At 39.8% G+C, this 25718-nt stretch overlaps 1 protein-coding gene across 1 annotated transcript in view; it reads left to right on the top strand.

Annotated features, from left to right (window-relative positions):
• Greb1l (GREB1 like retinoic acid receptor coactivator) overlaps positions 1–25718 on the top strand; it is a 239450-nt gene that overhangs the window by 1156 nt on the left and 212576 nt on the right. The window lies entirely within an intron of this gene.

Raw genomic sequence — 25718 nt, 5'->3', positions numbered from 1 at the left:
TTAAGCCCCATTTAAAAATATTCTTTTAAATACAGGCAGTTCAGAAGGGTTTTAACCGAATGTTCCTCTTAAAAACATCTCGCTCCTCTGTCGTATCCTGGTGAAGTCTGAAATTCTGCTTGGTTACTTTTTTTTCTTTCTGAAAACTTTGGTAAAATTGCAATGTGGAAAACTCATTTAAAAAAGAAAACTTTAAAATGGTTGTTTTGTTGATATAGTAATAAAACTACAAGCATATGTTTTAAAAATGGAAATATAAACTTTAATACATACTGAGTAGTTGTAGGTATTAATAACAATTTCAAGGAACATTGAAGAGTATGTGATGCAGATTAAATCCCCTCTTCCACTCATAACTTCTCCTCCATGAGGCAGCCACAGCTGCAAAGCTGTATGTACAAATTCCTGGTAAAATGAAAATATGTTATGGCAGTAGAACAGGAAAGGAGTAGAATATAAGTAAAGATTGCTCATATCTAGATGGATCTGTATATTAATGATAGTAATTGCCAATCTGATGTCCTCTTGTGATGATGTAGACTTTTATTTGGTCTGTGGTGGATACCTACTACCTTGATGATCAGTTAGAAAGTTAAAAATGGTAGGACAAGTTTCCCGTGCAAAGCAGAACGCCTTTCCTTTACACTAGGTTTCGTAACCTTTATTTCCCTTCATCTTGGAACTCTTGGAGGAGAGCAAACGCTAGTTACTTTCTCTACTACAATGTTTTTCTGAAAACACCAAGAAGATATTTGTATTCCCACATTGACATAGCATATGTGTATATATATATATATATATATATATATATATAATAACATTTTAAAGGGGTGGTGACATAGCTCAGTGGTAGGGTGCTTGGCCTGAGACCCTGTGTTCAGTCTCCAGCAACACACACATACACACACACACATACACTCACACACACACACACACACACACACACTCACACACTATAGACAGCAAGAGGCATGGAGGCCAAGGTTAAGAAGATCTCTTTATCTCAGGCCTAGAGTTGCTATGAACTAACCTCACAAAGTACTTTCCTTGGGAATGTCCCTTCTGCTCCTCTCTCCTTAGTTAAACAAAGGGATTGCTATGTGTTTTTTCAAGGGTCCTTCTGACCCCCGAGTTCTATTGTTAACATTGAGGTGTTTGGACACAGAGGAGCTAAGAGTAGACAGTTGGACTTCGGATATTAGACAGTGAGATGACAGGAGGTGGATGCATGGAGGAGAGGCAGAGATGTTTGAAGTACATCTCTGTTCTTGGGATTTGATATCTTTGTAGAACAGCGACTTGACTTTCTCACACAACGTCTGTTTCTGCTGTTGGTGGAGGCCAACTCTGGGGCTGAGTGGACCTCTGCATGTCATCTTGGAGAGAAAATTCTCTCCACAGTTAATGGTACTATTTTAAGGAAAACCACTCTTCTCAAATTGTTACTTTTTTGTGGTAAAGTGGAAATGAAGTCCATTCACCTGCCTCAAAGAGTCTTGAGAAAGTAATTAGTAACTCTCAGGAGTGTTTAGATTATACATGTCCCTTACAGCTATGCTCTTTTGATTACTATGTAAGTATACATTCACACTCTTAGCAGGAAGCTTCTCTAACCTTCAGATCCCACACAGCGTCTGTCCTGCAGTTTCTGGGTGGGGAGTGACTACAAAGTTGTGCAAGTATAAAAAGTTAACTTGGGTCTCTATGAAGGATCTTAGTGGATAGATTAAAAAGCATGCTGTAGGAAGCGATTGCCAGAATCCTTGCTATTAAGATGGCAGTCTGCTCTACAAATGAGTTACAGCCCAAGTCTTAAAGTGTGTGGTGTCTGTACATCTGTAAAGACAAGTAAATAATTTAGATTTACTGACAAAACTCCCTGATAGATTAAGTAACAAGTAACTTTCTAGTTTGGGATTTTACAGTAATTAAAAATATGACCGTTCTTATGAACATAAACGTTCTTCTGCTCCTTCTCACTCAGCTTTTCCTGCCTTTCTTTCTTCTGCTTTAGGGTTGTTTTTCAGGGGGGCAATACAGTGTGGTTGTAAATGAGTGGCTTAGAAGTTAGAAGTTCTGGTTCAAACCTAGCTATGACATATAAACCTAGCTATGACATGTGAATATTGGTCAAGAAACTTATTTTCTAAGAATTTAGCTTTCTAATCTGTAAAGTGGGTTCTTTAAAAGGTTATGGCAGTTCTCTAAAAGGTTAAGATAAAAAAGAAATAACACATGAAAACACACATGAATGTTCTTTCTTTTATTGGAAACATTTTAGATTTCTGGTGATTTGAAACAATTAAATTATTAGTATTTGGTCAGGGTAAAATTGCATACATTTTTTGATTTGTATCTCTTTGTCCTTGTGCATGGGAGCAAAGAGGGTGGTAACATCACTGCTTCCATGACTTTGCGCTTGACTATATGATGGCCGTATGGATGAGGTCAGTTACAACCTTTGTGAAGACCACATTAAGTCACTCAATAGCCTTTCTAGGTCAATTGCAGATTTTTTTTTCTTTGTTTTTATCCTACACTTACTAGCTATTATAGGTTTAGACTTCTGAATGTTGTTGTTAAAATCAATGTCTAGTATCATATATAAATTTTATTAACGTGCAAACAGTACTCTTTTTTCCTTGAAGGGTTGTTTTATAAGTAGTAGAACTGTGATGACAATTTATGGTCTGTTTTTTTCCCTTTAAATTAGTAATACTTTTAAAAAATCAGGGAGAGGCAATTTATGAGATCCAATTTGGTTATCTTAGGCTACAAATGTATCATGAAGTTCTGTCCCCTGACTAGAGTTCTTATACAGTCAAGGTAGCTTAGTCTACACAAAAGCATGCCCTTGTAAGCTCTGGAGTGCCAGCAGCCCTGATATTTTTGGCAAACACACCCAGTGTGGATAAAGCTGCTCTTTGTGCCTCGAGCTGCAGGAGGGCTCTGCTGTGTACTCTTTCTTTCCTCCCATTCTTGACTGCTGGCCACTCCTCCAAGTCCAGATGTGAAGTTGCATAATGACCTCTCCTCAGCTCTGTGTTTAACCCTGCCACACACCGGTCAGTGTGGTTCTGTCCTGTCTATATGCAACACAGATAGAGAACTCACTGTCTTTTCCTATACTTTCTGACTCTCTTCGGTAGTCCCTAACAGTAGGGACTGCAGTGATTGGCCATCAACCCTTGAGAAAGGTTTGCTGCAGGGGACCATGTCTTGAGCTGCCTTCCCTATTCCTGGGCACGGTTCTGTTTCTAATGGTGCTAGTCTAGAAGCAGACTTCAGTCGTGGCCTGTGCTGCTGGGTTCACTTGTGTCTACAAGGACAGGACAGTTTCTTGTCTTGGCTCTTCTAACTTTTTGAATGCACTAAGGAAGTGTTTTTGGGTTTTGTTCTGGAAAGCGGGGTTAGCAATTACTGCTTTAGCTACCAGCTTTTTGCATAGGATTGCAGTGTGGATTTGTTTTTAGAAGAAACAAAAGGCCCACACATCTGTCCTGTGTTGTCAACATTACATACAGTTACAGTCCTTTCAGGGGTGTTTTAACACTTCTTGTAGGTTTTGAGCAAACTTCAACACAATGTGATGGAGCTTGAGTTGGGCGCAGACTCTAAGTGTGGACCCTGAGCTACCGAGTTAGAAACCCTGGGAAGCAAGGCTACGGATCTGCATGTTAACAATCTGTATAAAGCTGGGTGGCTTTTCTAGGGAGAAAGAAACTTAATAAAAAAACATTCCAGCAGTTAAATATCGGTTGTAAACTGATCTGGAGCATCATAAAATTACATGCTAAACAAAGGATGAAAGTTAGCTGTTATTACTGTTGGCTACTGTTTGTCATTTAATCTCTTAAAACTAAATTCAGGCAGGAGTTACAAACTCAGGCACTAACGTGTGTGGTGAAGCAGAACCCCTGTAAAATAGTGACTCTTGTTCTTGCTGAAGTGATAAAGTTAGTGGTTAAGAAAGTCTGAAGGTGGCAGAACCTCAAAGGCTCCTCTGACTGCTGCTTTTTAGGAATGTGGGCACCATTTGACAGCCTAGATAAAGCGCAAAGGTCACATTTTTATGTGAACTTAAATGTTGGCCGTGCATTTTAGTGACAAAAAAAATTGACTCAGTGAACAAATCTGGAAGATAGATCATTTCCATCTTCTAAATTAAGTAATTTGGGTAAAAATATTTGTAACTAACTATTCATGATGGCAGAAGAAATGGTGCTGTTCATCACATAATAATAAAAAAGCATATTGATTAATAGGCATTTTTCAGTGTTCAGATCATAAAACTTCAACAGATGAAAGACTGGTTTTGCCAATTAGGTAAAAAATTGGCTGTTATCTTCTAAAAGTGAAAGCAAAACATTCAGGTTTTTCTGGAAAGCAGTTTGGTATCATGTACGAAGACTTTATCAAACTGCCTACTGTAAGACAGTAACCCCAGGCTGGGGTAGTTAGTCATTTAAACGTGAATTAATTAACACTTTTAAGCAAAGACTCTGTTTCCCAACTCTTTTGTGAGCCACATTTCAAGCGTTCAAGAGCCACATGTGTTTGCTGAGTACCGTGCGGGGTTGTATGGATACGAACAGTCCCTGCACAGGACTGAGTTCAGTTGGAGGGCACCTAATTCCTTCGAAATCTCCCTCCCAGGAATTTGTTGGGAAGAAAGAACTAGGCCTGATGTGGGGGCCGTGCAGCTGGACTCTAAATGCTCAGGAGCCTGAGGCAGGAGGATCTGGGACTGGAGGCCTGAGCTACAGAGCAGAACTCTGTTCCAAAGAAAAGGAAGTTCTTAGCCAAACATAACAGAAGCGGATAGAAAAATTATGACATGAATATTATTTCTAAGAGTAAAAGCGTAGGTCTGGAGAAATGGACCTGTTTGTAAAGATGCTTGCCACCATTCCTGACGACCTGAGTTCTAGCACCAGGACCCGAGTGGAGGAGAAAGTGAACCATCTCTGACAAATTGCCTCCTGACCTCCACACATATACTGTGGCACCCACATGTGTGTGTGTGTGTGTGTGTGTACACACAAAATAAATAAGTAAATGTAAAAAAGGAGTATAGAGTTTAGAAAGAATCTAAATACCAGGTTAAGAGGAAAAAAAATCAGTTAACAGTAAAATTTGTAAAAATAGTATGAAATCTATTGAGTTAAAACATTCTATGATAGAATTATTTTGCTCATTTAGGTAGGCAGCTTAGATTTGGGAACCAATCCTCCTGAAAAAATACACAACCTTTCTCTGTAGGTTCTCGTTAGAAACCCCTCTCCTCCTGTCTGCAGCCTCTTGGCTGCGACTCTCTAGCAGGGAACAGGAATCTGTGAATTAACAGACTCTGCCTCCATCCACACGGTGGATCCCTCAAGTTGCATCTGTTTTACTACAACCGAGCTACAATTCGTGGATTCCGTCTAGGCCCTGTTCCAACGTGGGGCTGCCGCCGTGAAGATAAGTTTCTCTATCTAAACAAAGGAAAATGAGCAAAACACCTGCCTTCTAGACTGAATCCTTTAGATTGTGAAATGCTAGAAAGGAAATTAAAATAAAACGTGAGCCGGAGCCGTCCTGCAGAACCGAAGCCGCGGGGCCTCCATGACACAGGGCAACAGCAGAATCCCCAAGAGGAATCCCAGGGAGGATCCAGCGTGATGGTGCAGAGGCCAGAGGCCTCCAACCACACCAATGACTCACCGCAACGAGCATTTGCAAGTAGAGCTGTTTGGGCAAAAGGGTATATACCGAGTGACACACTGTGACATACCACAGCTTCCACAGTGAGATTGTTTGTTTTGTTTTGTTTTCTTTGAGGAGGAAAGTTGCAAAGGCAGAAGGCTGATATGGAGGGATGAGGAGTTAGTGGAATTGGGGTGCATTTTGTGAAATTCACAAAGAATCAATAAAAAAGGAAGAAAGAAAGAAAACCAAAGAAGAGAAAGTGAGCCTGAGGTTTCATCATTGAGACCCGACCCATGGGTAAAGACCTGAGTAGGTAAGGGGCCCAGCCCTCAGGAGTTTGCTGATAAGGTCAGAGGGGAGTCTTCAGTCCTTTGTCTTCTCCACTGTGCTGGACTCTGTGGTGAATTCTTTGTAATGAAATTAAACATCCTCCAATTCACGAAAGTGTTGGAACTGTCCCTCAGCGTATCACCCTCCAGACGTAGTGTTCTGACACAGATGGTGGGAAGCTGCCATGGCTGCAGGTTTCCAGTGTGGAGGGGAGAGATAACTGCTGCGTTCTTTCTTTTCTCTACCGTCATTAAACGAGATGTAAGATGCTCTTTTCGCTGAGCTTATTCATACATCTTCATGGTGTGTTTAGGAAAACTGTCACATAGTATCCACTTCAGGGAGCCAAGGAAATGTCTCTTTTGAGAGTTCTGCTTATTTGACATTTTTATTTGGCTCGTTATTCACGTGTGTGTGGGTGAAGGCGGGCCTGTGTGCCACAGCATGTGCTACTTTGGCAGGGTCCTTCTGCCTTCCATGAGTCTCAGGTGGCCCTCGGGCCATCAGGCTCATCCAGCACGCAGCTTCCTCATGAGCCATCGCAGCAATCCCGTCTCCTCTCCACCCACACCCACCTTTTAAGAATTAATTCAAATCTATTACGCTGTCCCCCTGCTTCTTTCTCTCCTTTGTCTTTAAATTTGGTCCAAAAGTATTAAATCTTAGAATCAACACTATCGTGTCTTTGTGGCTACTCTTTTTAGACCTCTCTGAATCTTTTTATACATGTATATATTTACCAACAGAGGTAATTTTCTATCAGTGGGATCATATCATCGTTTTTAAGCTAGTAGTCATTTCTTTTTATGAAAATGACTTTATTTTTCATTTTTTATTGTATGTCTCTCTGTATGTATATGGCATATGTGAGCTGTGGTATCCATGTGGAAGTCAGAAAACAGCTTTGGGAGTTGGTTCCCTCTGTCTTCCTTCATGTGGATTTTAGGATTCAAACTTAGTTGTCAGCCTTGCCTCACTGGGCAGCAAGAGCTCCTAACCACTGAGTTGCCTCACTGGCATAAAGGCAGATTTCTGAGCTCTCTCTTTCTGTCTCTCTCTGTTGCTCTGTCTGTTTCTGTCTCTTTCTCTCTCTCCTTTCATCCTTCCCTCTCTTCCTTCCAAGAGAGGCCACTGGATCCCTTGGGGTTCTAGCCACAGGCAGTTGTGAACTGCCCGATGTGAATGCTGGGAACTGAATTCAGGTCCTCTGCCAGAGCAGTATGTATTCTTAACCTCTGAGCCATCTCCCCAGCCTTTAAAATGTTTGTAATACTTTAAAATATTTTGCAGATAGTATGGTTAACTGCTTATAGAATCACCATTTGAAATAGTCAGTAAATATGAAAAATGCCCAGCCCTATTTGTTAGGAAATCCAGTGACAAATCATGATAAGCTATACCATTTGATAATATTAATACAGAACTTTAATATACATTAAAATATAAAGAATCAGTTTGTTTCCTCACTGAAAAACTCATGTAGATATTTTATTTTAAAATTTATGATAAAGTTTATTTTAAAATTTGTTAAAACAAAATTTACCTCAGAGTTTTCTATTTGCTAGGAGAACTTAAGAGAAAATAAAACTATCAGGTGAGAACAAAGCTTAGAAGATGATTATTTTTTATGTTACCTCTTTTAATCAGTGCTAAGCTTTGAGGAAATAGCCTCACTCAGGCTACCACTGAGTTATACTCTCAGGAAATCATATTTTTTACATTTTTATTAGTTTCTGAGAATTTCATACACTGTATTTTGATCTTATTTACCCTCCCCCCCCAAAGATTAAAGTGGGATGTAATTTGCACAGCACTCTGTGTTCAAGAAGGTTCCCTTCCATTTCTGAATGCAGTGTGATTGAGGTTACAGCAGAGAACAATTTACTCCAAGAAACAATACCACATTTTTTGTGTGTGACTTTCCCACGGTCACCTGACTTGTTCTGCTTGCTTTCTGCTTTATCATGTATGGTTCCCAGTGTCTGCTGAAAGCTAAAATTACAGCTAATGTCAAACAGTGTAAAACAGCCACACTATAATATTTTTTTTCCATTTTCAAAAAAAATTGAATACTTAACATTTGGAGAAATCCTACTTTCTTATGTTTAGATTTTAAATAGAATTCTTTTAAAAAAACATTTAAAAGTTGTTTATCTATGAGTGTGAGTGTTTTCCCTCAATGTGTGTATGTGTATCATATATGTGCCTAGTTCCTGAAAGGGCCAGCAGAGGGCGACAGATCTCCCGACTGGAGTTAAAGGTGATTGTAAGCCACCATGTGGGTTCTGGGAATCCAAGCCAGCTCCTCTGCAAGAGTAACACTGAGTCATCGCTCCAGCCCCTTAAATAGAATTCTTAAATAGAACAATAATGTAAGAACAATATGAAACTCAGAAAAAACTGTAGTATTGACAGTCTTAAAATAATGAATCATTACTATTTTGTGTGAAATATTTATCAAAATGTATAGATAATTTTAAACATCCGTACAATAGATTTATTACTAGCATTTCCAAAATCTTTCAGTGACTTAGGTATTTTAAGTTTGTCTAGCATTTCTTCTGTTGATCAATTTTTCCTCCATGCCATTTTGAAGCTTTGAATGTCGTTTTAAAATCAGTCTCCACCATCAGCCTTGGAACCTTTCCCAAAGGAAAACGCCTTAAACCTTAGTCTCCTATGAGGTGCATGTAGCAAAAGAAAAAGCAAGTGTAATTAGTAGCAATACATTTGCTTTATCACTAATGTATCCAAGGGGCTATAAGAGAGTAATCATTCAATACCAGACACAAAGGATCTCTCTGCATGTGATGATCTCTGTTCATGTATTTTGCTTTGTCTTTCTTGAGAGATGGTCTTCTTTATAGCACAGGCCCTGCCTCTGCTTCTGGAATGCTAGAATGACAGGTGGGGGCCACCCTACCTGGCAGCCAGGGTCTTTAAGTCACTCTTTAGCATCCTTAGCTTATTGGAATTTGTCTTGGTCCAGTCTTTAGCGTCTTTACTAATTTGCAGCATACTCAAGATTTAAATCTTCTCATAGCTCTCACTAGTCATAGAAAAAGAAAGATGATTTTATTTATTTATTTATTTAGATGTTACTATGCAGCCCTTGGTTGGCCTGAAACTTGTACACCAGCCTGCTTCTGCCTCCCAAGTACTGGGTTTATAAGCATATGCTACCATGTCCGCTTAAATGTTTGTTTTAAAGAAAGTTTACCCCAAACCCTAAAGAGATGCCCAAATCTCCTTGGTCAAAACTTTATCACATGCTCATTGGCAAGAAAAATGGACATATATAGAACCTTTGAGAGTTCCCTAAACCTGAAAGAAAGGTCTGTGCTCTAGGTAAACATACACAAACTTGGGGGTTGTTAATACTAAGGAAGGCGAGAAAGTGGCCGATTAAGCAGTCAGAAGTCTGTAGCATGAAGCTGAATTCCCTCAGTTCCTTCCAAGGCTTTTCATAGTCTGACACCACAATAATCTAATATGAAACCTCAGTTTTAAAAGATGTCTCTTCTTCTGTCTGTGTCTTATCTCAACATGCTGGCTTGTGTCTTGATTCCTGCTTCTCATTTATAAAAAGTTCTCCTTAAAGTCTAAAGCAGATATGGCGGTTTAAATTAAAATTAATTCAAAGTATGTTTGGTGTGTGTTTGCAGATGTGTATGCACAGGCCAGAGGACAAGCTGAGGTGTCATTCTTAGAAACGTTGCTCACCTCCTTTGAGACAGGGTTTCCCACAGGGGTCTGGGGCTCACCAATTAGGCTATCCCATCACAGGGATCAAATGCGAACTGTGATGGATTTTGGACAGCGTCCTTACTCAAAGCTGTATTGGGATTGTTTGATACTGAGAGATATTAAGTGGACCATCTGGATAACGTGGCAAAGCAGTTAAGTCTGAAGTGTGGGGTTCGGTGAGGGGATTTCAGATATCTACCGGGTTGATACTGTTGCAGAGACCCCTGAGCCTGCAGTGTGCCTTATCTGAACTCAGAGCAGAATTTGCTTAGAAATAGGATAATGCATAGTATAATTGTGTATCAGTGCTTTCAGATGTGCGATAGAAACAAAGGGAGGGAGAGGAGAAGAAAATATTTGCATGTGCATAAAACACATGTCTTTGAAAAATAACCGTAAAGGACTTTGTGGCCCCTATACTTTTCTCTGCTTAGTCTTCTCATAGAATGTAATAATTTGCAGCGAGCTTTAATAGTTTTGCTTGATTGTTTAATTAACGAAAGCCAATGGATATTGTCTCATATGCTATATATACATTGTTTCTAGCCTATGAATTTTTTCTTTTGTTTGTTTGTTTGTTTGTTTGTTTTTGAGGCAGGGTTTCTCTGCGTAGCCTTGGCTGTCCAGGACTCACTTTGTAGATCAGGTAGCCTGGAACTGTCAGATTGGCCTGCCTCTGCCTCCCTGGGTGCTGGTGCGTACAAGCATGTGCCACTGCCCCCCAGCTGAAACACAGCCCTGGGTAGGAGTCCACATGCAGACAGAGGCTGCTGGACTTCACAGCCACTTTTTCTTCCTTAAGTCATCCTCGAGACATTTTTGTGACTCCTAGATTATAAGATTGTCAGGAAATGGGTCTCAAAGTGTTCGGTAGTGTCCAGGGAGACAGGCTCGGGTGGGTGTGTGCCGAGGTGACGTTTTAGCTCCCCCAGACCTCAGGGGAAACAGGCTGTGCGTGCGAGTGCGAGGCTGCGGTGTGGTGGTGAAGGGGTCAGTAGAGGTCACCTACGTTCACTCAAAAGCTGCAGATGCCCTGTTCCTTGTCCTTACGTCTGTATCCGACGCTCTCAGGGCAAACGCATGGAACAGATGTTTACTAAAAAGTGAATAAATGCTCTCTGATGAGACCTGCCAGCTCTCGTCTAAGACTCTATATCCTCCTAACCTGCACCAGGCTTCATTCAGGTCTAAACTGTAACTCTGTAGGGAAGCGAGGGAGAGAGCTTGGGACAGAAGAATCTTCACTCCTTCGCTGGAATACCAGGCCAAGGCTCATGCCCTTTGAAATTTGAAATAAAGGTTGGTAACAAGGAAAATAAATTCAAAACAATTCTGTGGCTGAGGTAATTAATTTTATTACTTCTTTTTGAAGTTTAAACATTATTTCTGTAAATCTTTATACATATTTCATTCATCCTCAAACTTACTTATTTAGTAATTGGCTTATATGCTTTAAGTACTATAGGCTTGATAGCACTTTAATACTTTAAGTACTTGAGTTCTTTAATCCCAGAACTCAAGAGGCAGAGGCAGACGGATCTGAGTTTGAGGACAGCCTTGTCTACAGAGTGAGTTCTAGGACAGCCAAGGGCTACACAGAGAAACCCTGTCTTGAAAACAAAACCAAAACCAAAAAAAGAAACTATGCGTTTCTATGATATACCATATAATGGGGCAGAACCATGAAAGGGATAGTTCAGAAGCAGGTGTTCTGCAAAATGTGACCATTTTTTTTTAATAGTGAATAAATGCTATAATCCCTGTTGCTGAGCAGGTTTTTGTAAAAACTTCCTAAGGCAAAGCATTGTAAGCTTGTTTCCAATATTCTTTCCAGTAGATTATCCTAAATCTATATGTGGCAGGAAGCCAAAGTTCATATATGATAAACACCATAATTCCACCTTAGAGTAAAGGCTGTTTAGTCTGTAGTGATATTTTTAAGGCAATAATAATTATAATATCAAACTAACTGTCAGTTTTCATTTGGACAAGAAGTAATTATTTTCTCAAGTGAATTTCTTACTTCCTGAAAAAATAATTTTTTCTTTATAGTTTTCTGACTGAGCAAAACGTTGGTATTGAGTGGTGATAATAGAATTCCCCACTAGGCAGGAAATTAATACCAGAAATTAATAAGACTTTGTTAGGCACCTGTGGCTAGACTAGAAACTGTGAAAAAGAGACAGGCACACACAGGGTAGTTTCTTCCTGGGAAAAATGACAGCCAGTTACAAGCTGGTGCTGGGGCTGTGGTTTTGTAGATTCAGATTTGATTTTATGTGAAGGGTGCTCCTCAAGCCATCACTAACTCAGCAAAAATTACATAGCATAAGATGTAAGGGCATTTGTTCTGTTTCCCAACACCAAAATTAGAAAAGGATCTAATTAAAGCTAAGACATTAATGGAGTTAAAATGTGCATTTCCTCTTTTTTCTTGTTTTATTTGAGCCAAAGGATGCTTTAAACTTGTTTCTGGGGCATTGGATGTGAAATCTGACGCAACTGGGCTGATGCTAATGTTGAAGAGATAACATTCCGAGCTCTGTGAAGTCAGTGAGGCTTCATGGATGCTAAAACTGTGACACGCATCCTTTGGCGGGGGGTGGGGAGCTTGTGTCTGTATAGGTGCGTGTGTATGTGTGCAGTGGTGCAGGTGTAGAGGTTGGAAGACAGCTTTCAGGAGTGGGTTCCTTCCTTCCACCATGTTGGGCGCCCAAGAATCGAACTCAGATCTTAAGGGTCCATCTCACTGCCCATCCACCGTAATATTTTGTTTGTTTGTTTACTTATTTTGAGGCAGATTCTTTCATTGAACCTTGAACTTACCAGTCTTCTAGACTGGCTAGTGAGCCCTAGGGACCCACCTGCTTCTAGGATTAGGGACGACAGTGTCTGGCTCTTCTGTGAATGTTGGGGTCTCAGCTCCAACATTCTTTCACCTCCCCAACCCAGAAGAATGGAGGAGAAGTGGAATATCAATATCAGTTCATATCCTTTTGTATTATAGAGCAGAAACTAATTTTAGTACATCTGCTCCTGCTCAGATGCCTATTCTGTAGAAAGTTTAAGGCATATGGAGTTACCAATTAGAAAGGAAATGAATGAAGGCTCATTTTAACCTTTAGACTGTGTTTAAAGCACCATCTACAATTATATGAGGTGGCTTCATACATTACTATTCTACTAATACATTAGATTATAAAGAAAATAATAAACTATTAGAGTTCTTAAAGCATCTTAAAAATTATTTTTTAAAGGCAGAGGCAGGCAGATCTCTGAGTTCAAGTCCGACCTGTCTAGGGTGGGTTCCAGTATGCCCAGGGCTACACAGAAAAAAACTCTGTCTCGAAAACCCAAAATTATATATATATATATATATATATATATATATATATATATATACAGAGAGAGATATTAATATATATTGAAATTAGCTTACAAAGTAGTGGGTTTCTGTATGTCTTTTTCCTTCACACATCTTATTTTGAGTTAACTCACCCCTCAGCCCTCCTGTCTCTAGACCCGGTTAGTCCTTTCACCCTCAGTATTGCCCTCTTCTTTCATAGTTCATGCTCCTAAAGCTTTTTCTTTCTTATAATTAACTCCTTAGACATTGGTGCTTTTCATCAATGACAACTGTGTGTTAATTTAGCTCTTGGTATGTTTTTATTCTGTATAGTAATATAAGAGTAAGATGAGATTAATTCAACATTTATCACAGATATCTATTTACAAGTTTTTTATTGGTCTAATGAAATTAAATTTTCTACCAGATTTGTAGACCACTGTAAGGAGAAAGAAAGTACAGGTTACAGTACAAAGTAAAAACAAAAACAAGAAAAGGCTTAATTATCACAGTTAGAACACAGAACTTACATAACAGTGTTTTAAAACATCTTTAGTCTGTTATTTTAAAACACATCAAAGAAAAAGATCAGAAGTTAGTCTGCAAGATTTTAGCTTATGTATTATACAGTCATTTCTTGTTTTTTATATGGTTTGATTTATTAAAACTTGGTTTGTACATGGAAAGTCTGAGTTGGGTTTTGTGAGTAGAATTCTCTTTTGACTTCGGTGCTTAGGTTTAATTTTTCTTAATTTGTAAAGCATTGCCATATAAATCCCAAGGAAGTGGCATATGAATTTATCTGTTTAAAGATAGTTGTGTGACCACACATTTCCTTTTCCCCAAGGACGGGAGACAGCACTGTCTGTGACAGCACTGGGTATGTGGAGGTTGGAGCGGCCAGCGGCTTTTGTGTATTTTTCATTTAAATGTAAATTTTTCTGAGGGACTCTAAAGATGAGCTCAAAAAGTAAAGAGAACTTTAACATGAATAGTCATTTTTTTCATGAATACTGAAATCCCTGTTTTATGCCGAAGAGAGAAAGAAAAAATAATAAAAACCAACAGCATTAAACAGCCTTTTTTTCAAGATTCTTAATTGGTTACCAATTTTCTTTCATTAACAATATTGCCAAGAATTAAATGAAACAAAAATTAATTTTGCTAAGCAATTTATAAGATGATGCTAAATATTCTTTTGCAGTATTATGTAAAGAAAAAGAGTAGTGTTCAGATGGTAGCAATACATCTTCAAAATGAAGTCTGAGACCCCCTAAACAACTATTGCAGACAGCAAAAGCACATTAATATAATGTGTGACACACACCTCTACGAACTGTATGTATCTAGAATATATTTTATTCTATAAATAAAACTTGGTCTCATCTTGTAATTATAAAATACAAAAACAGTTTGGAAGCAGGTTTTTGAGAGCATTTCCACTTATCAGTTATCAGCACTGAGACAAACGGTCAAGCTTGGGAGCTCTATATTTGTGCTTTTATCCCCTCGTCCCCACTGGTATGGCCAACCGCCAAGATCAGTCTCTTCTGGAGGGGACCTTCTGGTGTCTTTAGAGGTCCTTTCTACTGTCCTACATTAAGACGGGCCATTCCTCAGGGTTGCCGCTGATCACATATCTTGAAGTCATTTTTGTCTTCAGTCATTGTCCTCCCACCATGTAATTATCTTGTGTTAAACAAACAAACACATAGCCCCAAACTTCTTTGATCCACCCTAACCTTTCTATATGTTAATTATGGAAGAGTGATACCACGGTGTACCAATAAAATGTACTCCTGCATCGACATTTTCAAAGTAATTATAAAAAAAGGATTATAAAGTTTGCTGAAGGGATTATTATTTGTTGGTTGATAAAATTTAGAACTTAAGTGCCTTAAAAATGTAAATATTTCCCAAGCCAACCTCTGTAGAGTCAAGGGTTCCTTTCAAAGAAAAGAATTAATTTATTCTAAATCTAACTTTAGCCTAAAAGAGTGGGGCTGAACATTTTTAGGAGCCTTTAATTTTTATTCGTACCACTCTTTAATAACTGAATTTCCATTGGGTGTTTGCAAATTTGAGGCACAATACCTCATGTTTTACTCTAACCATTGCTGTTTTGAGTTCAAAACTGTTTCCCAGTAATCAATAGTTTGAAATGACGTGCCTATAGCAGACTTTTAAGTCACAGATTCTTTTGAACAAAAGTCACAGGTGTCATTTTGTAAGCAAACTCCGTGACTGTCTCTCTCCCATTTTCCCTGAGTTGCAGTGGTGTGTGCTGAGGCGTTTTCCTTGCAAGCAGAAATATTAGCACCAGTCTTACATGTGGCTCACCCTTTAAACACAAATTTTGTTCTTGCTCTTTCTACAGCTTTTTCTTCTCTTTCTCCAAACTCCTGAGTCTCAGAGGGAGTCAATTCTAAAGTCAGTGTCTTCTCTATTTGAATGACAGCCTTTGTGGAAGATCTGTGTGGAGGAGGCTTTCCTGTCCCGTAAACATACAGCCCGTAAATATTTTTGAAAGCCCTGTGCTATGCTTAGACCTTTACTTTTCAAATAGTTGCTTCTTTTTTAGACAAATAAAAAACAAACCCACTGATTGACAAAGCCCGCTTAGTGGGACATGTGAATTTCCTAACACGATTTTTGTGTTTTTAATATGTCTTAAAATTTCGAATTAATATCTATTATGATGATTTTAATTGGTAGCTTGTCCTTGGAAATTGTATTAAGTATTTCTGGGTTACGAACCATAACACCTTTGCAATGTGATATCCCGGTGATGACTTCCTGCGACAAACATCTGTGATGAATCTGTTCCCTGGATTTTTATTTTTCCTTCCTATTTTATATCAAGGAGAACAGATTAGCATAGACATTTTTCATCATTACATGAATGGAATTTTGTGGCCTGTGTAGGAAACAGAGAGTGATTTGTTAGTGGCGATTTATTTTCAGTAAGCGTGGCCTGGCCACTTTCTCAACTTCTAAGGGAATTCCGTTTCAACCATTAGATACCATTGAGGTGGAGGGTGTCTGTAATTGGAAAACTCTTATACCTTACACACAGGATGGTTCCTGGTAAGTGAAATCCTACTTGAATTTATTTCTGGAGCGTCAAGGCAAGTGGGGGATGGGGAGAATGAAACTTGAATCAGTGACCATCTGGCCTAGATTTGGCTGATTTCCTGTGCATGGCTCTTTGTTCCAGGCACACAATGGATTGTTCCTTTTAAAGATAAGAATTCTGTTGTGACTTTGTGCTGAATCAGCAGGTTTGGTTTGGGATTGCAAGCAGGGATTCATATTGGGGGCCTTTCTATTGTTCTTCAGTCCCCATCCTGTTTCCATTGACAGCAACAATGTTTCAAGAGTTTTCTATAGATTAATAGAGACATATTTGAATAAAATAACTGTTAACGAAACTTTCTAGTTTGGCATTGTCTGTTTAAGAAATTGAAATTTTTCTTATCTCTAGTTTTCAAAATTGATATTTTCCTAGTTTTTTTTTTTTTTAAACAAGCCTTTCTAATCCAATCTTCTGTCTGAACTTGAACTTTCCATTTGGTGGTTTGAAGAGCTGTACTAAATCTGAGCAAAGCTTTCAGGCCATTTTGTGTGGCCTCCATTGTCACCTATCCGCAAATCAGATTTTGGGAAGTTGAAGCTCTCCTCCTTTTTTTTTTTTTTTTAAAGAGGTGGTTATTGACTAGAAGGGGGGAATTTTGTTTGCCCAGCATTCCAAGTAAGCCAGCCGCCAGTGTTTCTAGGTCTCCTCATATGTGGCGGAGATCAGAATCCAGTTAAATGCCACTTTCCATAAGACAAGAGCTAACCTCTTGCTGTGTGACCACGAAATAAAAAAAAATTAAAATGATAACTTTTTCCTCCTAAAGTGATAGGAAGGCTGCCAGACTTTATCATTTAGTGTTCCTCTCGTCTACTTGTGGCTGAATTGCCTCTTACCACTCCAGGACACAGCTATCTCCAACTTCTCCTGAAGCTACTTAGAACTTTAAAAACCAAGCATCCGATCGGAGTCAACTGCCTTGAAATCTAATCTCTAATTCTTCCATGTGCATGCAGGTACTTTTTAGGTATTACAAGATCTATGGGCCTGATCTTAAGAAGGGAGCTTACTGGCTGGTTCCTTGGGACCCTGTGCAACAGTTTAGTATCCTTCGGTGCCATTAATTTTAGATCCACACCTAGCAAAAATGAGTGAGAAGAAATAACATAACAAATTTGTTTTTGTCCACTTGAGGCATTGTCCATGCATATGCCCCCTTTTCTTTTGAAGTATCTTTAATTGATTGTTGGCTCTCTCTGGTCCTAAGAAGGCCCCAGAATTGCTTGCTGGTTAAATGCATTAGTGGTTTGGAAGCACAGATGTTATGGACTTCATGAATGTTAATAGAATATTGGAATAGAATATTCTGGATTAAAGAATCAGTTAAATAGAATAAGTCAGAGTTAGAAACCACAACAGCATGACAACATTTTCTCTATGTCTCCCCTGCTTTAATTTGGGAAGCTGGTTTGAGGAAGAAGGGAAGGTCTTATCCTTTCCACCCATCCCCCTTCTGGCTACCCTTCACCCCCAACCTCTAACTCTTCTTCAAGTCTCACTGAGGGATTATAGTCTCTCCAGAGGCTTGGCTGCAGATGCCTGGAAAGTTTACACTGCAGAGGGTTGTTTTGTTTGGCATAGCTAATCAGGAGCCAGGCTGGAATTGCTCATAGCTGTCATTCAGGTTTTGTTTCAAAGTCCAAGGACCTGCTGGGAAAAACAAAAAGCTAATGAAAGCTGACTGTATTTAGGCCTCAAATCTATGGAATCTGAAATGATGCCTTGACAGTGTATTCTTATCCTTCCACATTCTTGCTGTTGCTAAGGTAACAGATTTTTAGAGGCTTTTCATCTTCATTGTCAAGTATTTGCTACACTTATTGTTGTTTTTCAGATTAGAGCAATTCAGATTATCTCCTTTTGAGATGAAGTAAAAAGAGAAAATAGCAGGAATAAAATGTCTGAATCAATTACCTTGAATGCTAGTAAGATCAGGTTTTTTTTCCATTTGTTTGTTTTGTTTTGTTTTTATGTCTTAAAACCCTTAGCTTCACAACACATGTTAAAATTTAGGACAAGATTCTCAACCTTAGGAGTGTTACATATGTGAAGCCCCACTACTGTAAGGTGATTTAGTAAGTACTCCTACAGTCTGTAAAGAAGCAGCCTAAGAGAAAAGGCTTATAATGAGAAGTCTTTAGAAATCAGTCTTCTTAAATAGAAAACCAAATAATGTAAAAAAGTGATGAGCCACATCTGAAAATGGAAAATCCAAGAAGTATGTGGTGCTGAGCATAGTTTTCAGAACTACAAACCCTTGGTCTTTTAATATTTGCTTTCACAGATGTGTTGCCTTAATGGATGAACTTTCATCTCCTTGAGAATGCTGTTATTTTACAGTCCAAAAGCCACACACATTACTCATGGTTTGTTAAGTAATAAAGGAAAGATGAATTTTATGCAGACAAGGTGTTCTTTGGCCCGGCTTTAGATTTGAAAGCCCCAGGGATGTGCTTTGTGTGGTTGCTATTGTCAAGATATTGACTCACTGAGAGATAACAGGTTTTTTTTTTTTTCACAGATTTATCGAACATCTTCATCCCGTGAGCTTTTCCCTATGGCAAAGGCCAGAATATTGAAATGATGCAGTTTTAGTACTGATTGGATCACATCACTAATTTGGTCCTGACCAAAAACCCTATATTCATAGAGATAAGATCTGGGTTAAAATGAGAGAGGGAGCATCTGGCCAAGGGAAGAGAAGCCATAGGTCTGGGCGAGCTGTGGCCAAGTGTGTCAGAAGGTCCCCATCCTCTCCCCTCCTCTCCTCTCTGCCTATCTGACTGTGTGGTCCTCAAGACCCCACTCAGCTCCCTGTTATCATTAGCTCTTTTTAATTAGACCAGGTGTCCAGGTAGAGAGGCCGTATTCTCAGCCTGTCAAAACTGTGTTCAGATACAGTATTCTGGTTAAAACAAAACAAAACAAAACAAAACAAAAACTTTTTTTTGAAGAGAATGATTATGATCGGGAGATATGAACATAAACTGAATGTATCAGCTGAAGTGGAGAAATTTAACCAGGTAACATTTTTGAGGAAACAGCACAGCCATCTTTAAGGGCTTGCGTGCAGAATTAGGGTGCAGCTAGAATTAGGTTTATTCAAATTACCTTTAAGGAGTGCCTTTCAAACTGTCCTCTGCAGAGCTTCTCCGGTTTTGTGGTGCAGCCTTGCGCTATACTGGGGCAGGGAGGGGCCAGGCCAGACACGCTGAGTGTCCCCTGCAGTTGCCTTCAGAACAGTTCTACTTTCAACTTCTTTCTGTGCTGGGTTTGTACCTGATATTAAAAAACAATCAAAAACAAACAAGACATCACACTTCTTTAATAGTCTTGAAATCACTATCATATAGAATAACAGATAAGAGTTGTGGTTCAAGTTAGAATAAAATGTCTTAGCCACAGAGACAGAAAATTTAAATGGTGAGTTGTGATTTCCACATTTGATCACAAGCTTAGTGAAAACTTTAAGCTTAGAGAAAACGCCGGGCCAGATGGCATTTAACTTACTAATAGTTCTCAGATTGTGTAGGTTTGTTTTGTTTTGTTTTTTTCCTTTTATGGTTGGGGCCAGATAATTTGGCACCTAGCCAGTCTCTATAGGTTTGGGAGTAAAATTCATCTCCTCACTGAACTAGGGCTCCAGAGAAGAGGGACAATATCTTCACTGCTTTGGGATTCTTCAGATCCTAGCACAGATGTGGGACCAAGAAGGACCTGTTTGTGGAAGAAGTGCTTGCCTGATTGCTCCATCTAGTCATGAAGGTGATAAGGGAAGGTATTCGCAGGAATTTTCTTCAGCTTTCCCCTTTGCCCTTCAGGAACAGCCGCAACCTCAAAGGAGATGGAAGATAACCCACCCCTCTTTTTTTTTTTTTTTTTTTTTCTGCCAGGAGACCAGATTACAACTGTGTCTGGAAAAGTGGGCATGGCTCTTTGAGCCTAAGAGATAAAAACTTGAGTGTAGAAACCTTGACTCTTTATGTGAATTGAGAAACTGAGGCACAGCAGAGGACAGGAGTGAATTTTCCTAGTATACTTACTGCAGCTATGGAAATACATTAGGAGGTAGTAAAACAGCAGTCAGAACTTAAGGGGTTTTTTGTTGTTGTTGTTGTTGTTTGTTTGTTTTGTTTTGTTTTGTTTTTGTCCAGTTGTTTTTGACATATTGAAACTGTGACTGAAGGTCTGAGTTACAAGGTTTCCCAGATGCAAGACTGAAATCCAGTAACGATAACTCTGATGGGAACAGATGGGAGCTTGGTAGTTCCCCTGCACAGAGACCTTTCATAGTCTCTCTTTTTACTTGGTGGAAAGGAGAAAAGAATTTTCCAACTCCTGGCACAATACTCTGTATGGAGTAGACATTGGTAGAGAGCTCATGGAATTGAACTCAATGCCATTAACATGACTTTTAGAAGTAAATATAAACTCCACAGTGTTTATCGTTACTGGTGATCTTTGTCGTGGTTGCTTGAAATTACCTGTACTTAAAAAATTCAGATGAGTTTAGGGATAAACTTTATGATAGTAACATCTTAGAGCTCAAATGGGAGACTGGTCAAATCGAGTTTTGAGAATATTTCTCTGGTCAAGTCGTTCTGTGTTGATAATTGTCAGGAAGCCTAGAGCCAGTATTGATTTCATCATTAAGGAAACCTCGGGGGCTGGAGAGATAGCTTAGTAGGTAAGGGTGCTTGCCTGGAAAGATGAAAACCTGAGTTCAAATCTCCAGAAACCAAATAAAAAGCCACGCATGGCTTCACGTGTCTGTAGCCCTAACAATGGGAAGAGAGATGGGTAGCTTTTGAGAGCTAGCCAGCTAGACCAAAAGGCAAGCTGCTCATTCAGTGAAAGGCCTGTGTCAAGGCAATACTGTGATAGCACTAAACAGCTGGATGGTGTGGCCTCTGAATGTATGCACATGGCATATACCTACATACCTTCACACCCATGCACTCATGTGCATAACACACACCATACAGACACACACACACACAGAATGCATGGCACTGCTCCAGAAAAAAAGGGGTATTTTCTCTCCTCTTTCTCTCTTTCAACTGGGTCCACTTCAGAATGCTTTTCATTTGTTGAATCTTTACAAATTCTAACTGTGTAATTGTAATAACATGGTAAAGCCTGAGTATTTTCTGGAGCAAAAACGTCATGAGGAGACAAAATGCTAGGTTGTGAAGGACTCTTATAGATCTAATATCTGTGTATATTTTACTGATGGAAGAGAAATTAGAAGGCTGGAAATATGTAAAGGGCCAGAAGCACAGCCCAGGGACTGCCCATTCATAATGGGAGAAAGAATATCTCTATTCTGTAAACTTTTCATAATACTTAGAAATTCCCTTTCTTCCTTAAGGCTGCTTTGTGATTAGGAGGTTATATATAATTCTGAAAACTGTTAGTGTAAAATCACCTAAGCATGCATTAGGACTTTATATAATAAAAAGGTACTATGGACCTTAAAGCTTGACCTGTAGCACAGGTGATGTGTAAGCTTTAGGTAGCAAGCACAGGTGACAGTAGAAACAAAATACAAGTAAAGGGTACAGAGAAAACTAAGACACATAATTTGGAAACAATGTCCTGTTTCGTAAGAGATCATTAAAGCATGCTGAGGCATGGTAGGATACATTTTAAACTCATTTTTTTTTTTTTATTTCATTCTTTTTTTTTTTCTTTTTTTTTTTTTTTTTCAATGCAGTTTATTCAGGAACATTGAACAATCCTCGGACCCCGGGGAAAGCCAGCCCACAGCTTAAATAGCCTCTGGGTAGCCAACCCAGGCGTGCCAAGGGGGCAATGCTTTTAAAACAATGTATTGCTTTGTGTGTGTGCCTGTGTATATGAGTGCGTGTGCTGTGTGTGAATGTGTGTGTGTGTGTGTTCTCTGTGTATGTGTGTGTGTGTGAATGTGCGTGGGGTCATGGTTACGGTGGAGGTGGTCACTCCCGGGACCTTCCATATGCTCAGCTCTACCATGAGCAGCACGGCCACCCTGATCCATTATTTCAGAAAGCTTTGACAGCTTTCTGTGCCTGTGTGCTTGTTAACAGTGTTCATTGGCTGTTAATTGCTCAAGAAGCATGTTTGGATTGTGCTGGACATCTCTGGAGATGAAACAGAGGATCAGGATGAAAATTTCATGGGAGATTTAAACAGATGACAAGAAAGAACTTAAGGATGGTTAGCTTTGTTATCAAACACTCCAGCAAGCTTACTAGTGAAAATGATGTCTCTCTAGCCTCATCTCCGGTCACTCGAATCCCCCTTACTAAAGATAACTCATGCATATAAAGAAGCTAAGAACACACTGTTTTGTACTTTGTGCTTTCATTTAACTGTGTCCTGGAGTCTGGTGGAAACCTGTCTGCCGCCTAGTGCTCTTTAAGAATGGAACAGACTGTCTTCTGATGTGGCTGAGAAGCATCACTAGAGTACTCCACAGACTCTGGAGGACAGGTTTGTGCAGATGTGGAAAGGAAACTCATCCTGAGTGAAAATTGGAAGTTTCCCTCTCAAATATTGTGACATATTAAAGTGATTATTAGCTGATACGCACTTCAGGGACGAAGAAGGATACCGTCTTGCCGTGGGAGGCTAAGGCGTGTACTCACAGGTGCTCTCAGAGTAGGTGTGGGAAATTATCTGAGTATCATAATGTACAAAAGGCTGATGAATGAGCTTTGTAGAAGACAGTAAGTGCTTCAAGGGAAGCAAAGGATGGTTTAAGAGACTGAATCTAAGCTTTGAAAAACTGAACTTGGGTTATGAGGAAAGTCCTGAAAGTGATAGGGAGAAAGCTGTTGTGTTGAGACTATGTTTTGATATAGATTGCAGGCTCTGAGGTGTAGTCCACCTTTCGTGAGTACTAAGGAAGGACTCTTGGAATGCTCCCGAAGAACAGTCTGGCAGCTTTGTTTTAGACGGTGACTATAAGCTATTACATAACTCTGGATGCAGGGTAACTGGAACCCGAGTATTAGTGTTGGAAATTGAAGAGAAAGAAGTAAACTCAAGAATAAAAAGAAAAGAGGCAGGTGATTGCTAACCACAGTTTAGTGTCATGGGGGTAGGATAAAAGGATAATGACTGCACATTCCAAGCCCAGTGGCCAAAAGGATGATGCCCTCAGTAGGAAATGGAAAGACAAGTTAATGTTTTGGGGGAGACAAGTGTCATATTTGACTTCAGATTGAGGTGACAAGGAAACATTCAAAAAGGAGTGTGTGGGCTGGTCAGGGTGGCGCACACCTTTAGCCCCAGAAGCAGGCAGATCTTTGTGAACTGAAAGCCGGCCCGATCTCCATAGTGAGTTCCAGGCTTACATAACCAGACTCTGTCTTCAAAACTAAAAGAAATGAAGTGTGTAGCTACAAGAGTTGGCCTAAGATTTTTGAAAGAAATTAGCATTGCATGTGGACGAAGCCTCATTGCTGTTATGCCAGATGGCCTCTGAGTGTGTCATCTTCCATCCAGAGAGGGAAGTCAGGTGGTTGTATGTTTGATAACTCACACCAAACTTAGTTTAAGTGAAAGAGAATTAATTGTTCCTACTGACAATGTTAGGTCCAATATAAGCCTGGAGAGGCAAAGGTAATTTTGATATTTGACTCAAACATTAAATTTCATGCCTGTGTGTTATGTGTTTTGTTGTACTGTGATTGACTAAAAACCTTACTATTTTGGCTCTTCAATTCTGGAAAAAAAAAAAAAAGAGTGCCATGATTGTGTTTTAGGAAATTGCCTTCTCCAAAATAGTATTATTACTTTATTGTATTGGCAAATGTCATATACTTAGAAAGTTTGAAGTTTAATGGATCAAGTTGTATCTTATAGGCATATGTCTCTAAATTTGCAGTTTTTGTTTTGGTGGCAAAATAGCCAGCTAATTACTATGCTGTCCAGTATTGAAGGAGTTGGTGCTTTAGTAGATGACCAACCTACTAATTGCCAACGCCGCTTGGAACAGACAAGGGAAGACTCCATTTCTTGGACTCTTTAGATGGTCTCAGTGATCTCTTCTTTCTTGGCTTGTTTCCTCTGCATGATTCCATGTTCTCAGAGAGCTGAATCTGCTTCACCTGTAGGTTCTTGGGACCTTCTCCACCTTTGGGTGTGTTCTCTGGAAATCTGCTTGTTCTTTGAACATATTCCTCTTGGCTGTGATACAAGTGGCAGTCAGCTTTCCCAGACAGGTAACATCGAAAGGATCTCTCCAAAGTTGGAGGTACCCATTCACTTCCTTGTACTCACATGGCTGCCTGGCTGGTGGGACACAGTATCACCCTGACACGGAGTCTGAGGATGGACAAGCAAAGGCTTGCAAATGACCAGCTCATCTTCCCTCATCTTGAAAGGCTTGATTTGAGGTTCTACCAGGGGAGCACAGCCGTTTGTTGGCCCCCTCTACTTGGGGGGGGATCATCCTTTTCAACTGAGTGTGTAGCTTTGGGAGGGAAGTGCACAGAGCTGGGAGGTCACTCGTCCAGCCGGTTGGAGAGCTGAGTCAGCTCTGGTGGTCGTCATCTGTGGTCGTTACTTGGCTGTTGTTTCTTTGTCATCTTGCTTGGAGTGAGACCCCAGAGTCTTCAGGGCAAGAGCAGAAGAGTTCACATGAGCAGCAGAGGCCACATATCCTCCTCCTCAAGTGTCCTTTCTCAATCCTGTCTTACTTAGCGTTTCTATTGCTGTGATGAAACACCATGACCAAAAAGCAAATTGGAGAGGAAAAGGTTCATTTGGCTTACACTTGCATATTGCTGTTCATCACTGAAGGAGTCATGACAGGAACTCAGACAGGGCAGGAACCTGGAGACAGGAGCTGATGCAGAGGCCATGGAGGAGTGCTGCTCACTGGCTTGCTCTTCTTGGCTTGCTCAGCCTGCTTTCTTATAGAACCCAGGACCACCAGCCCAGGGATGGCCCCACCCACAACAGGCTGGGCCCTCCCCCATCAATCACTAATTAAGAAAATGCCTCACAGCTGGATCTTATGGAGGCCTTTTGTTTTTCAGTCGAGGTTCTTGCCTTTCAAATAACCCTAGTTCGTGTGTCAGGTTGACATAGACCAGCGAGCACGCTGCCCTTGACTCTTAGCTGTTGTGTAATCCTTTACTTAAGACAACTTAGCCGTGATGTTGTTTTAACCCTGCTTAAAACCCAAGTAGTCCAAAGGTTGTCAGCCAACCTAAATTATTTATCCTTCAGTCTGTTCACTAAAAGGCCTGAGGCATAAGGCTCTCTTAGACACTAAGGAAGCAAGGTTTCTCTCTCTCTCTCTCTCTCTCTCTCTCTCTCTCTCTCTCTCAATGAATTGTTTACCTACTTGAATCTATATACTAACATTTGGAAGTCTTTTTTTTAAGGCTTATGTTTATTAAACATTATGTACCAAGACTCTACTAAATGCCTTATATTATTTTTTGACATTTTGTCCGTGGGTTCAATTCCTAG

The sequence above is a fragment of the Meriones unguiculatus genome, chromosome 2, assembly GCF_030254825.1.
Source record: "Meriones unguiculatus strain TT.TT164.6M chromosome 2, Bangor_MerUng_6.1, whole genome shotgun sequence".
NCBI classification, from domain to species: domain Eukaryota; kingdom Metazoa; phylum Chordata; class Mammalia; order Rodentia; family Muridae; genus Meriones; species Meriones unguiculatus.
The sequence above is the reverse complement of the archived record's forward strand: the minus strand, read 5'-3'. Positions and strand labels throughout refer to the sequence as shown.